The sequence below is a fragment of the Haliotis rufescens genome, unplaced genomic scaffold, assembly GCF_023055435.1.
Source record: "Haliotis rufescens isolate VD_foot unplaced genomic scaffold, xgHalRufe1.0.p SCAF_11, whole genome shotgun sequence".
Taxonomy (NCBI): Eukaryota; Metazoa; Mollusca; class Gastropoda; order Lepetellida; family Haliotidae; genus Haliotis; species Haliotis rufescens.
The window spans coordinates 35,223,584-35,235,950 of record NW_025963791.1 but is presented as its reverse complement, the minus strand read 5'-3'; the positions used below and the strand labels follow the sequence as shown (position 1 = coordinate 35,235,950).

The 12,367-nt window shown below is 39.9% G+C and overlaps 1 protein-coding gene across 1 annotated transcript in view; it reads right to left on the bottom strand.

Annotated features, from left to right (window-relative positions):
- Positions 1-7,443, bottom strand: part of LOC124152286 (mucin-22-like) — a 112,676-nt gene extending 105,233 nt beyond the window's left edge. Inside the window, exon 1 of the mRNA XM_048392660.1 lies at positions 7,008-7,443. The gene's annotated coding sequence lies outside the window, so the exon portion shown is untranslated. The remainder of the gene's footprint in view (positions 1-7,007) is intronic.
- Between the last annotated feature and the right edge of the window lie 4,924 nt (positions 7,444-12,367).

Below are 12,367 nucleotides of genomic sequence, written 5' to 3'. Positions count from 1 at the left end.
ATGTTATAATGAATCATGGTAGTTAAATCATCGTTATAATTTGAAACTTATACATATTTGAAACTGAATAAATATTTCTAGGAAAAGACACCTTTAGCAAGTCATTAAAAGCTGGACATTTAAATATGAAAGGATACCCATCCTCTATAATTCCTAAGTTACACATTAGCCATCTACCTTCAGCTTAAACAACCCTGCTCTATACTTTACTACTTAAGGTGTGAAGTAAATGTACATTTCTAAGTAAAGAATTACAATCTTTATTGACTGTTATATTCCATTTATCATTTTCGTGGTTTGAGGAAATATTCCCGGAATTATATACATTTATGCTGTTCGTGACAACCATGCAGATCAAAAATGAAACCAAAAAAGCAAATACGTTATTTTCGATTATCCATACACATTAATATGTTATCTGCTTTCTTGGGAAGGGGGGCGGTCGGGTAGCCTAGTGGTTAAAGCGTTCGCTCGTCACGCCGAAGACCCGGGTTCGATTCCCGACATGGGTACAATGTGTGAAGACCATTTCTGGTGTCCCCCGCCCTGATATTGCTGGAATATTGCTAAAAGCGGCGTAAAACCATACTCACTCACTCACTCACTCTTAGGAAGGCGGATAGGACCGCCTCCGTGGTCTAGTGGTAGAGCGTCCGCCCGGAGAGCGGAAGGTCCGGGGTTCGATCCCCGACCGCGTCATACCAAAAGACGTTATAAGATGGTACTTGTTGTTACCCTCTCTGGCGCTCGTCATTATTGGGCTAAAACAAGGACTGGTCGGCTCGGAGTCAGTATACTGTGTCTGAGTGGGGTATTCATGTTAAACTGCGGCATGTTATCTTAGTGAGCTAGCACTATAAATCGGCATCAGTCCGGACTAGTACATGCAGCCACACAAACAAACACACACACGTACATTCACGTCGCTATATAAGTGCAATAATCTTGGACGCGACGTTAAACCCCATTCCACCTCATCTAGGAAGGCGGATACACCGTAACATGTAATACAATCAGGATGTAAACTTGCAACTGTGTCATGTGTCAATAGTGATCCCTTCGTGTGTGGGGTCCAGGTCACCTGATTACCGACAATACCGTGTTCATGTTACAAAAACCAACACCCATACCCGTATATACAATACAATACAATACAATACAATACAATACACGCTAATGTAGGCTACAGTGTTTATTCAAAACGTCCACACGAGAGAATAGTGAATATTTGCGTAAAAGAGGAAATAATTTTGATAATTATATTAAATAAATTCAGTGATGACACCAGGTTTTTACGAACAGGGTTTCCGTATCCTGCTCTAACTGCAGGATCCGCAGTTTACAATGAGAACAGCAAGTGTCAGAGACGAAGGAGGTCTGGAAACTCCATGTAACGGGCTGAGTATTGGATAGAATCACGTACCATGTTGCGAAGCAACGTGTCATATTTATTAAATTCCCCTGAAAGTCTACCACTCCTGGAATGACTTAGTCAGACCTTTGATGGTGAAATCTTAATTAAAAATCGTATTAATTTGCAAAAAAAAGTGTCTCTCCGTGAGATTTGAATGAAATATAATACTGATGGTATATAACTCGACATCGGGAATTCATGAATGGGAAATCGAAATCATCCCTCTTGCCATACAGCTTGCCACAGGGGCTGCATTTCAGATTATATTTTTTCCACTTTATTTTTTTTTGTCGTAAATTCGTTGATATATTTTCGGGCAATATCATCGTCGAAGTATTTTTGATTTATATATCGATGAACAAAAGCCTACCAATAATTAAACAACCCGTCGGGTCAGTAAAGGCCTATCATTGTACTCATTCATAACACATCCATAATAAAAGTCTGGGAAGGTGTGTTTATATGAAGCTGGGTATAAGCAATTGGTGACACATTCGTAAACATGTACGTTCTCTCTAGACAAAGTATTGACCTCACCTCAACCGACAGGATTTAATGTCCCACCTGTGTAAATCCCAAATACTGAGAAACCAGGTTTATGCTCAGAACGCGAATATATAATGGTATGAACCAATTTGATGGCAGTTTCTTTGTACCCATCCGACACCGACATATGGTAAACTGATTTACAACCAGCTACCATCGTATCGCCCGATCGAACTATGTGATACAGTTTAAGATTTCAAGTGTCATTCCAATTGTAACCTGTCGCTGTTATATTGTTAACTTTAGGAAACGTTTTCTATTGTTTCCTTGTCTTTTTAAATATCTTAACATATTTTGTATATATTTGTTCCATATCTTGTTATATTATGTGTATGGTTTTCAGTGATCTGATCATATAATTTTCACCGCTTTTTACGCCCAATAGGTATAGGTATATATACATATATATATATATCATGCAAATGCGACTTTGCTTGTCGTTAGAGTCGAATACTATCGGGATCGGTGGGTCAGGCTCGCTGACTTGGTTGATGCATGTCATCGATTCCAAATTGTATAGACCGATGCTCATGATGTCAATCACTGGATTGTCGAGATGCGATTATTTACAGACCGCAGTCATATATCTGGAGTATTGCTGAGTGTGGCGTTAAACAACAAACAAACAAACAAAAACAGTGATATATCAGTTCCCCACTGTGATTCAGTAATATATCAGTCCCGATATGCATCAACCTAAAATGACATAATTTTAGATACCATTGATCTTCGGAACCCATTAACGCATCACGTAAACAGGGAATACACGAATTCGGTTAAAGAACAAGTCGCTTCTCATTCATCTAATTTCTCAATTTTCAAAGTTTTGATCAAACTATTGTAACACGTCCAACTGTATGTAAGGAACTCCAAAACATTATTCCCGCATTGTTCGTTTAAATCCTTTTCCTATTATGAGTTGCCTTGGGTGATGAAAAGATTGGAACATGCTGTTTTCTATTTAAAGTGCCTGTATAGTGATACAATGATTAAACAGCAGCCGTCATTGCCCCATGTCATTTCAACACGTTTACACAAATTGGATCTTAACTATGTGCCAGGGTTCATAAAATGTATTTTCCTTAAAGCTCGTACTTTGCTGTAATATGCATCCTTACATGCACAGCTATGTAGCCATCTTGGTGTTTCGGCAAGAAAATAAACTATTCAACAACAGAACCTTCACGAATAGGGCAAGGATTCTGACAGGTAATTTATATCACGTGGCATGTTGTTATTTCTGTCAGCACCACACGTGAGATGACGAGTTACGTGTATGTTTTATGAGAACACATCACCTTCATGACAGCACTACCACATCAACACACCACGTCATCATCCCCTGCCGCCACACGTCCACACGGGCGTCTTAACGAGAACATAATTAAGTTAGCGCCGAGTGATATGTTTCTGTGGAGGTCTAACAGAGCTAATGACATTACGATACCAATAACACGTACACACAGGACATTTCCTAAACGTATGAGATCTCCTGAATACTGATATAGATCAGCACTATGTAGAAAACCTACCTATGGTTATTGGATAATTGATAAAATATTTCCTCTATAAATCTGTACCCATTAAGAATTTGCATAAAGATTTCTGGGGGATATTATTTATTATATGTGACATTAACTACGGCCGTCGTGAAGCAGGTGTATTGAAGTGCGGCGTTAAGCAACAACCACTACCTTTTTGTAGATATTGATGGAGTTGCGGGTTCTACCGGTAGAGCGGGACATGGTTAAAACATGACGAAAGACGATAATTTTCCAGTAACAGTTTATGTACATATTTTTTTAAACACAATTGAACTGACTTATTTTTAAGAATAGAGAATAGAGGAACAGTGGATCCCTTCCCCTATTAGATGTGAATCAGCATAATTTGGTAATAAATTTAATCCCATCTGGAAGATTAAATTTCAAATCTAACTAAAGTCAAAGTTTATATTTATATTATATAATCTGACACTGACACGTAGTGGTGTGGAATAGGAATGTCTCTATTTACATGTTTCAGACATCGACACGTAACTATCCAGTCATCAGGTTTCATTACTACGTTAATATAACATGCCAGCCGTACCAAACCCCATTGTTTTCGTAGACAACGACATATTTTACAAATCATCCTGCACTTGGCATAACATGTTTTCGATTTACCAGTTAATCTATTGTTGACGAAAATTAAACTTAGTCTATAAATACTCCAGAAGAGATTATGTGACTATATTAAATGCTTTTTAAGACAACACGAGTTTTGTCCTGAGATGGTGCATGTGCTTGTGACGGCCCAGGTGTATCTGACGGTGCATGCGTATTTCTTTCGGGTGCCATCGATGGGGCAGGATACCCTAACGTCTTGGCTAACACCTGGTATCATCACTACTTGATAGTGATTCATAAACACATGCTCATGATGCAGTTGGAATCGTACAACGTACTCTATATTTAGCAGAGATTTGTTATGATTATGGAAAGCGTTGTTCGCTTGTAGTTATGAGGTATGTAGAGTCCATGAGGGAAGAAAATATACAATGCCCTCTCTGGTATCATGTATCAGTTATGTAACATGTAGGATATTCAAATTCTGGAGAAGAGGCATAAACTGCAACTCGACGTTCACAACTGGAGATTGAGCTTCTTCCTGTCATAATCACATCGATCTAAATAATGTATTTCACGTCATGGCATGATATAGCGACACTTCATGAGAGAGGAAATCCTGAGAAGAAACTATACCTATCGGCTTGTCTTATCACACGTTTGATCTAAAATTGAAAATATGTTATATCAGCGTTATTGTATCAGAACAATGAACTATACTTGTGCTTTGACCAATCAAAAAATACTTCTACAATGTTATATTTGTAAACATATAACTTGATTTCAAACTTTTACATAGCCACACACACACACACACACACACACACACACACACACACACACACACACACACACACACACACACACACACACACACACACACACACACACACACACACACACATACCATCCATCTACCACCCCAAAATAAAAATGCAATATTCTAAAAACCGTCCAAGTGAATACAATGTTTGCCATACAGACTTTTACATTAAAAACCTATCCGGCAACGTTAAGGCTCCCTCATTTGTGAAATGTAAACTAGGTTTACTATTGCTGCTCAGAGAAATGGATATGGGCGTAGCAGAGAGTTATGTAAATACAACTGGCTACCCCTGACACAGCCTCACGGTGGAGTGTAGAACCCTGCTCCTTAGACTCACGACACAACACCGCAGCTTTGTTTAGGAATCACTGTATTTAATCACATATCGAGTAATGTAATTGACCTGCACGAAGGATGACTGTCGAGAAACATCAGCAGTACAGTGAATATACACTATAAATATGGCCAGAACTGTGTCTAGACATCACCGTCATCTTCATCCGATGACGTGCATATAAAGCCTGATGGTCGACAAGCATGATGCTAAGCTGCCTATCCCTCTGGAAGACAGATATACCCTCTTTGCCCGTAGTCTATTGAAGATGAAACTCATGTTAATATTGTTGATTATGACTTTTTCAGCCATCCCCGGTAACTGGACTGCACGTTTTGGATTAATTAATATTCAGAGGAAAATATGTCTTTGAACATGAAAACCCCAGCAGTCAAGCATTATCATTTAGGCGTTAAAGGAGATACGTTTTTTAGGATCTGTATATGTAATACGTAATTGTTCTCATTAATATTTGATATGTTGGTATATACGTACAGTTTGTAAATATGCGTGTGTCTATGTATTTGTGCTTGGAGTATGTGTGTAGAATGGAAGAATGGAAATGACAGGTATATGTGTTCTATGGTTACGTGTGTTTCATGTTTACGTGTGTTCTATGTTTACGTATGTTCTATGGCTATGTGTGTTCTTGGTTAATGTTTTTTATTTGTTTATGTGTGTTCTATGTTTATGTGTGATCTATGTTTATGTGTGGCTATTTGTATGTTTGTGTGTGTATGTGTGTGTGTGTGTGTGTGTCTGTGTGTGTATATCTGTGTCTGTTAATGTATGTGGGGGAGGGGGGTCTCTCTGTTGGTGTATGAGTGTGTGTGAGTGCGTGCGCGCGTGAACCGACAAAAGTCATTATCTGTCACCAGTATATATATTCGATTGAAACAATGTGTTTACTTGAGTATGTGTGAGTTAAGGCGATGGAATCTATATGTAACTTATGTACAAGTCTATCGTTATTTTAGTGTGTGTATGCAATGTATGCATGTGCATAGTAGAAGTTAATTATCTTTATTTATGTTTATATATATTTCTAGGTATTTTGCAAGTCTGGTCTCTCGTAAATGTTTAACTCCGTATTTTACATCGTTGTAAAGAACATCAGGGCTATACACATCACACATCACATATCACATATCACACATCACACATCACACATCACTCATCACATATCACACATCACACATCACATATCACATATCACACATCACATATCACACATCACATATCACACATCACACATTACATATCATACATCACACATCACATATCACACATCACACATCACACATCACACATCACACATCACATATCACACATCACACATCACATATCACATAGCACATAGCACACATCTCACATTACATATCTCACATCACACATTACATATCACACGTCACACATTACATATCACATGTCACACATCACACATCACACATCACATATCACATATCACACATCATATATCAAGAAATGTACTTGACGTGTACGAATATTGACTACTGGTAAGCATCAGCAGTACAAAGAATATAAAGCCACATGTATATTTTTTGATATTCAATACGATACACGGGAAAATCATAAAATACATTTCGTTTTAACTTTCGGAAAACTGTTGCCATGGTATCTGTGTCTCTACACATCTCTAAAACGTACAACACAGGCATAACAAAACCTGAAGTTACAACAACGACAGACATTTGCTGAATACATTCCACGTGCACATAGTCAGCGCTAGTCAACATGATTCCGGCCCATACTCACCTCAACGGTCTCATGTGCTGTACACGGCTGTAAGATAGTCCTGCCTCCTCTCGCGAACCACTCGGTAATCCTGGCTCTGACTGCGAGTTCCGCGTTGCCGCTATCTGTGTAGAGTATGTCGAATGTATACACAATGCTGCAACAACAGCTGAGTATGGACGGAGTCACCTAGCGCTTCTGACCATCCGTGTCACCTTAATGACCCGTCAACGTCTTCTCGAAGGGGGGTCGGGTAGGGGGCGTGTGACACAGGTGCCCATCCCCCTGTACGTACGTGAATACTTGATGAAGGGCTAACTTAATATCACAGTGGTTTTCTCTGGGTGGTTCTGTTACGGCGGCGGCTGCGCGGGAAGACTTAGATTGCGAAACGGTTTACGAATAAAAGAGGCTTCTGTGTATAAAATCGTGAATCAGTGCTTACAGATTACGTTGCGGGGACCTGCTTGGCATAGTTGTGTTTAGTTTTCACTGCGTTCAAGCCACAGCATATTTAGGCTATGGATATAGCTGCTGTTTTTTATCTTAATCCGGTTGATTTTTTGGGACTGAGAGGTAAGCGTTATATTAGGCATTTGGTACAGATTTTAAGGAGAATGTGTGGTTGATATGTTTGTGAATCTGAAAAGTATTTAATTTTTAGGCGTGTCAACCAACGTGTTTGGGTATAGTGCTGACAAATATAAGATCAGAATCAGAACAATAGTGAATTTAAGACAAACGATCAGCAGATCCTGCAACAGCCTACCAGTGGTCAATAGGGTGAGCAAACAGTGACTTGGTATGACGTGGCCGGGGATCGAACCACCAACCTACCCCTCTGCTGACAGACAGGCGGTCACCTACGAGAAGGGATCGACCTCCTCCGAGGTCTATTGGTAGAGCGTCCGCGCGGAGAGCGGAAGGTCTAAGCAAAGTCCAATCAAAATCGCGTAACGATGTGCAGATTTTGGTCGATTGCTGGATTTGCCAAGCATGTGTACCGTCACCTTAGCGTCAACAGATATAAACAGATATCGTTTCATGTTTTCAATCAAGGTGCTCACGTAAATTGATGTACTTCTCGATGTAGGACTCGTTTTCTAACAATATAGATACTGATTATCGATCAGATCGTCTTCACTGGACCCCGCAATTTTGTTTGAAGCAAATGCAAGTGATATGAGAGGTGCAATCTGATTGGTCAATAGGAGGGAATTAGAAGGGACATAACTCGTAATAGCCACTAGTGACGCTACTATCGAGCCCAGAAATTGAAACCTAGTTCGGCAAGGGTGGAAACTGGACTTTTACGGTCAGTTAACTCCCTTGCCTCGGGAAGATGGATATAAGTACTAAATGGTTAGACATTTTTTCCAAAGTGATCACGCCATTTACCAATCTCCAACAGAACAATTACAGATTCTTATTGACCAAAACATTTTCAAATGAGAACGTTGGGTATATTTATTGCTTGGTGAACGCATACCAGGCTACCAAGCGTGCTACACGTGAGATATCAGACTGTGTTTTAAGTAAAAAATAACAGATTATTACCGAGACATAATGTACTAGTCTGCCAGGACGAAAGCGAGCAACTCATTCAAATTACGAGCTCCCTGTATTCAGGAAACAGATTCATGCATAGTGTAATGAGATGGGAATTTTTAAAATGTCAGGGCGGAACATAAGGTTACATATATAAGATAATCTCTTACAAAATCAAATCTATCTCTGTCTAGTCTCAGTGAAGCTCATTTGTCATTTGGTATATTTTCATGATCATGACAAAGCTTTAGAATGTTTAGTGTCACGATAATGAGAAAAAATTACATTTAGTTTTAATATGAATCTGTGGGACATATTATTATTTGGGTGCGACGATGCTGCGTCGCATTTGAGAAGAGGTCGCTCGAAGGAATGTGTTTGTAACTTAAATGGCAAAGTGGAATGTTTGTGTGCATTGTGATGTGTCTGGATTATATGCATGAGCAAATGTCCTGACCATCGCTGTCAACACCATAGGATGGAAGATGGTGTGATTTATCACCCAAAACTGGCTTCTACAGGAGATATCGCGTGGGCAATATTATGAGAGTAACTAACGAGCTGCGAGAAATTACGGTTTATCTTTACCAAGGCAATTAGTGTCATAGATCGCGAGTGAGCGAAGCGAACGAGGGACGTATGACATTAACTCTCGAGGGAAACATAAATCGTAATTCCAAGTTTCGAGTTGATTTTTCTCTCTCTTAAACGCATAATCAAGTTTACTACAAACGCCTCATTCCTAACCACCTTCGAAATATCTGTGGCTGTAGTGAGTGAGTGAGTGAGTATGGTTTTACGCCACTTCTTTTGGCAATATTCCAGCAATATCACGGCGGGGGACACCAGAAATGGGCTTCACACATTGTACCCATGTCGGAAATCGATACCGGGTCTTCGGCATGACGCGCGAACGCTTTAACCACTAGGCTACCCGACCGCCCCTCTTGTGGCTGTAACCCAAAACATATGTATCTCTACGCAACAGTAAACACGCAACCTTTTCAGGGACATGTGATTGTGTAAAATTACTCCCTATTTCCATTTGGAAAGTATATTTGTATCACTTTCACTTGTTACAAAAACAACATTCAAAACGTAAGAAATGTGTTGTTGCATTGAATTCATTAATTTTAACAGATCCGTGAAGACGCGGGTTAGAATTGGTCTTGGTAAAAGGCAATCATGCTTGTCGTAAGAGGCTACTAACGGTATTGGGTGGTCAGATTCGCTGACTTGGTTTATGCATGTCATCTTATCCCAATTGCGTGGAACGATACTCATGATATCAATCACTGGATTGTATGGTCCAGACTCGATTATTTTCAGACCGCCGTCATATAGCTGGAATATTGCTGAGTGCTGCGTTAACGAATAAACAAGTAAATCATTAATTCTAACAAGTTAACAATTTTACAAGTCAACATCGGCGAGTGTGAGAATGTCAGTTGAGGTGTTTGTCGCAGGTGTTGGCGTAAAGTTACAGCAACTGACACAGTAAGCCAGTTTTCGAACATGAACAAGTTGATGCCATACCTGCATAACACAACTGGATGATGGATGGATGGACATGGGATGTTTATTAAGTTTCAGTTATTTATTCAGAATCAGAATCCAGAACTTTGCGACGTCTCATTCCATATCAGCACTTGGATGACAGACTGAAAGAAGGAAAGAAGGAAAGAAGGAAAAGTATTACCGGCGACCCATGAAAGACGTGTTATTCATAGAAAAGCTGTAAATACCAAGAGCATTACAGAACATATAATGCACTTAATACGTCCTTTGTGGGTAATGAAAAACGATATTTCCATGGAGATTCCGCAGCAATGAAATTGCCATTCAAAGCTTTCAGATGACTAATCTATCGGCTACAAAATCTGGTTAGCAGTACTTTCTACACTCAAAACACTGCTTATAATTGTTTACAATTATGTTGGATGACATATAGAATCTCTTTCTCGGGTCTATTGATATCAAATATGTCACCAGTCGTCGACAAAAGCCTCGAGGTTGTAAACTTTTATCGACTCGTGTAAATATATTTGATATCAAAAGACACTTGGGTGAGATTCTCCATTTATAAATTTACAGATATGTGCTGAGAAGGATGTGCTTGAGGAAAAGTGGCGTTTCAACTTAGTTCAACTTGGTTATTACAAAATAATATCAACTTGAACTGACTATGTTTCTTATATCGAGTAGGAAGTGGTGTTGGTTGTATAGTTTTCACATACTGATCAACCTCCAAAAGAATAATGACAGATTCTTGTCAAATGACACTCACTCACTCACTCACTCACTCTACCACCCACCCACCCACCCAACCAACCACCCACCCACTCACTCACTCAATCACTCACTCACCCATACCCACCCACCCACCCACTTACTCACTCTACAAAGACATGGGAGAATCTATTGATTTATCGCCAATACTATTATTGCACTAAATCTCTCATACCGATACATTTGCTGAAATATACAGGCGTGGGTGTGACGACTGCAGAATGCCAGGGAACACCCAGGACAACTTCAAGTAATCGACCCATCTCGAGAATCGAACCAAGGCCTTCGGCGTAACAAGCAAACGCTTTGTCCTCTGAGATACTGCTTGTACAGTGAGTGAGTGAGTGAGTTGGGTTTAACGCCGCTTTGAACAATATTCCATGTATATAAGACGTTTTAGCTTAATGCTGGAGGAAAGCCCGAGGTGATGCAGGTCTAACTTTGGTGAGACCCACGAACAGGGGTATGGTGCTGGCAAACCTAGAAGCATAATCGGGGGATCGGGATTCGAACCCACAATCATAGGTTTCTGGCGTGCCCAAGGGACGCAACTCTGCAAAGTGACGACTGAGGCACCCGTTCCCCCTGATAGTACGCGATGAAAGAATGGCGAATACTTCCATAGCACTCCAAAGGGTTTGCCCTTATTGCACCATGGATAGGGTGAATCGAACCAGTGGCACTACCCATTAGGCCACCGATCTCATGACGAGTCTTACCACCTATCAGTATTTTCTGTAGAGATATGGGACACCATCACAGCTGTAAATGTGGTATATAAACATATTCTCGTTCTCTGATGTCACTATCAGTACTTTGGCGGTGGGTAGCCTAGTGGTTTAAGCGTTCTCTCACTCACTCACCCACTCACTCACTCACTCACTCACTGGCATCACTTGTTTGGCAGTACACGCACTATACAGTATCTTTTGTTTTAATAACAAATTGTTATCAGTGAACCATTGAAACAATGACTTCAAAACCCAACCCGTATCTGTAAAACACAATCCTGGTGTCTAATGTCCCTCTTTGGGGCACAAGCGGCGTTAAACCCAACTCACTCACTCACTCACTCACACACTAATGTCCCTCTTAACATATCTATTTATCTTAGAATGTTTGACGTAGGATTTCAGAATAAATCCACCACTCAAAAGACATTCTTCTCCAAATAGGGGCCACCACCTCGCGACGCTTCTGTATTAAACCGCATTTGTTGAGGACAGAGTGTATTTCGCCCAATATACACCAGCAATTACGCGACAGCACCCCTCGCCAGGTTCCCGGAATAAAAGCTTCACTGAGGCCGTATCCGCTTTGTTCGTCACGTACATATCTAAGTAGATGGAATTGTAGAAGAAGTGTGAACAAATAGTATTGGGATTAACTTAATACGCTCATGGTGTTTTCATAATGTAGGTATGGAATATCTGAAAGCGGATTGTGAATATACATAATACATAAATAAAACATATGCTAAGTGTTTTCTTGTAGGTATTTCAGATTGGGATATACTTCAGAGGATTTGTTTATAGCGTTAAGTG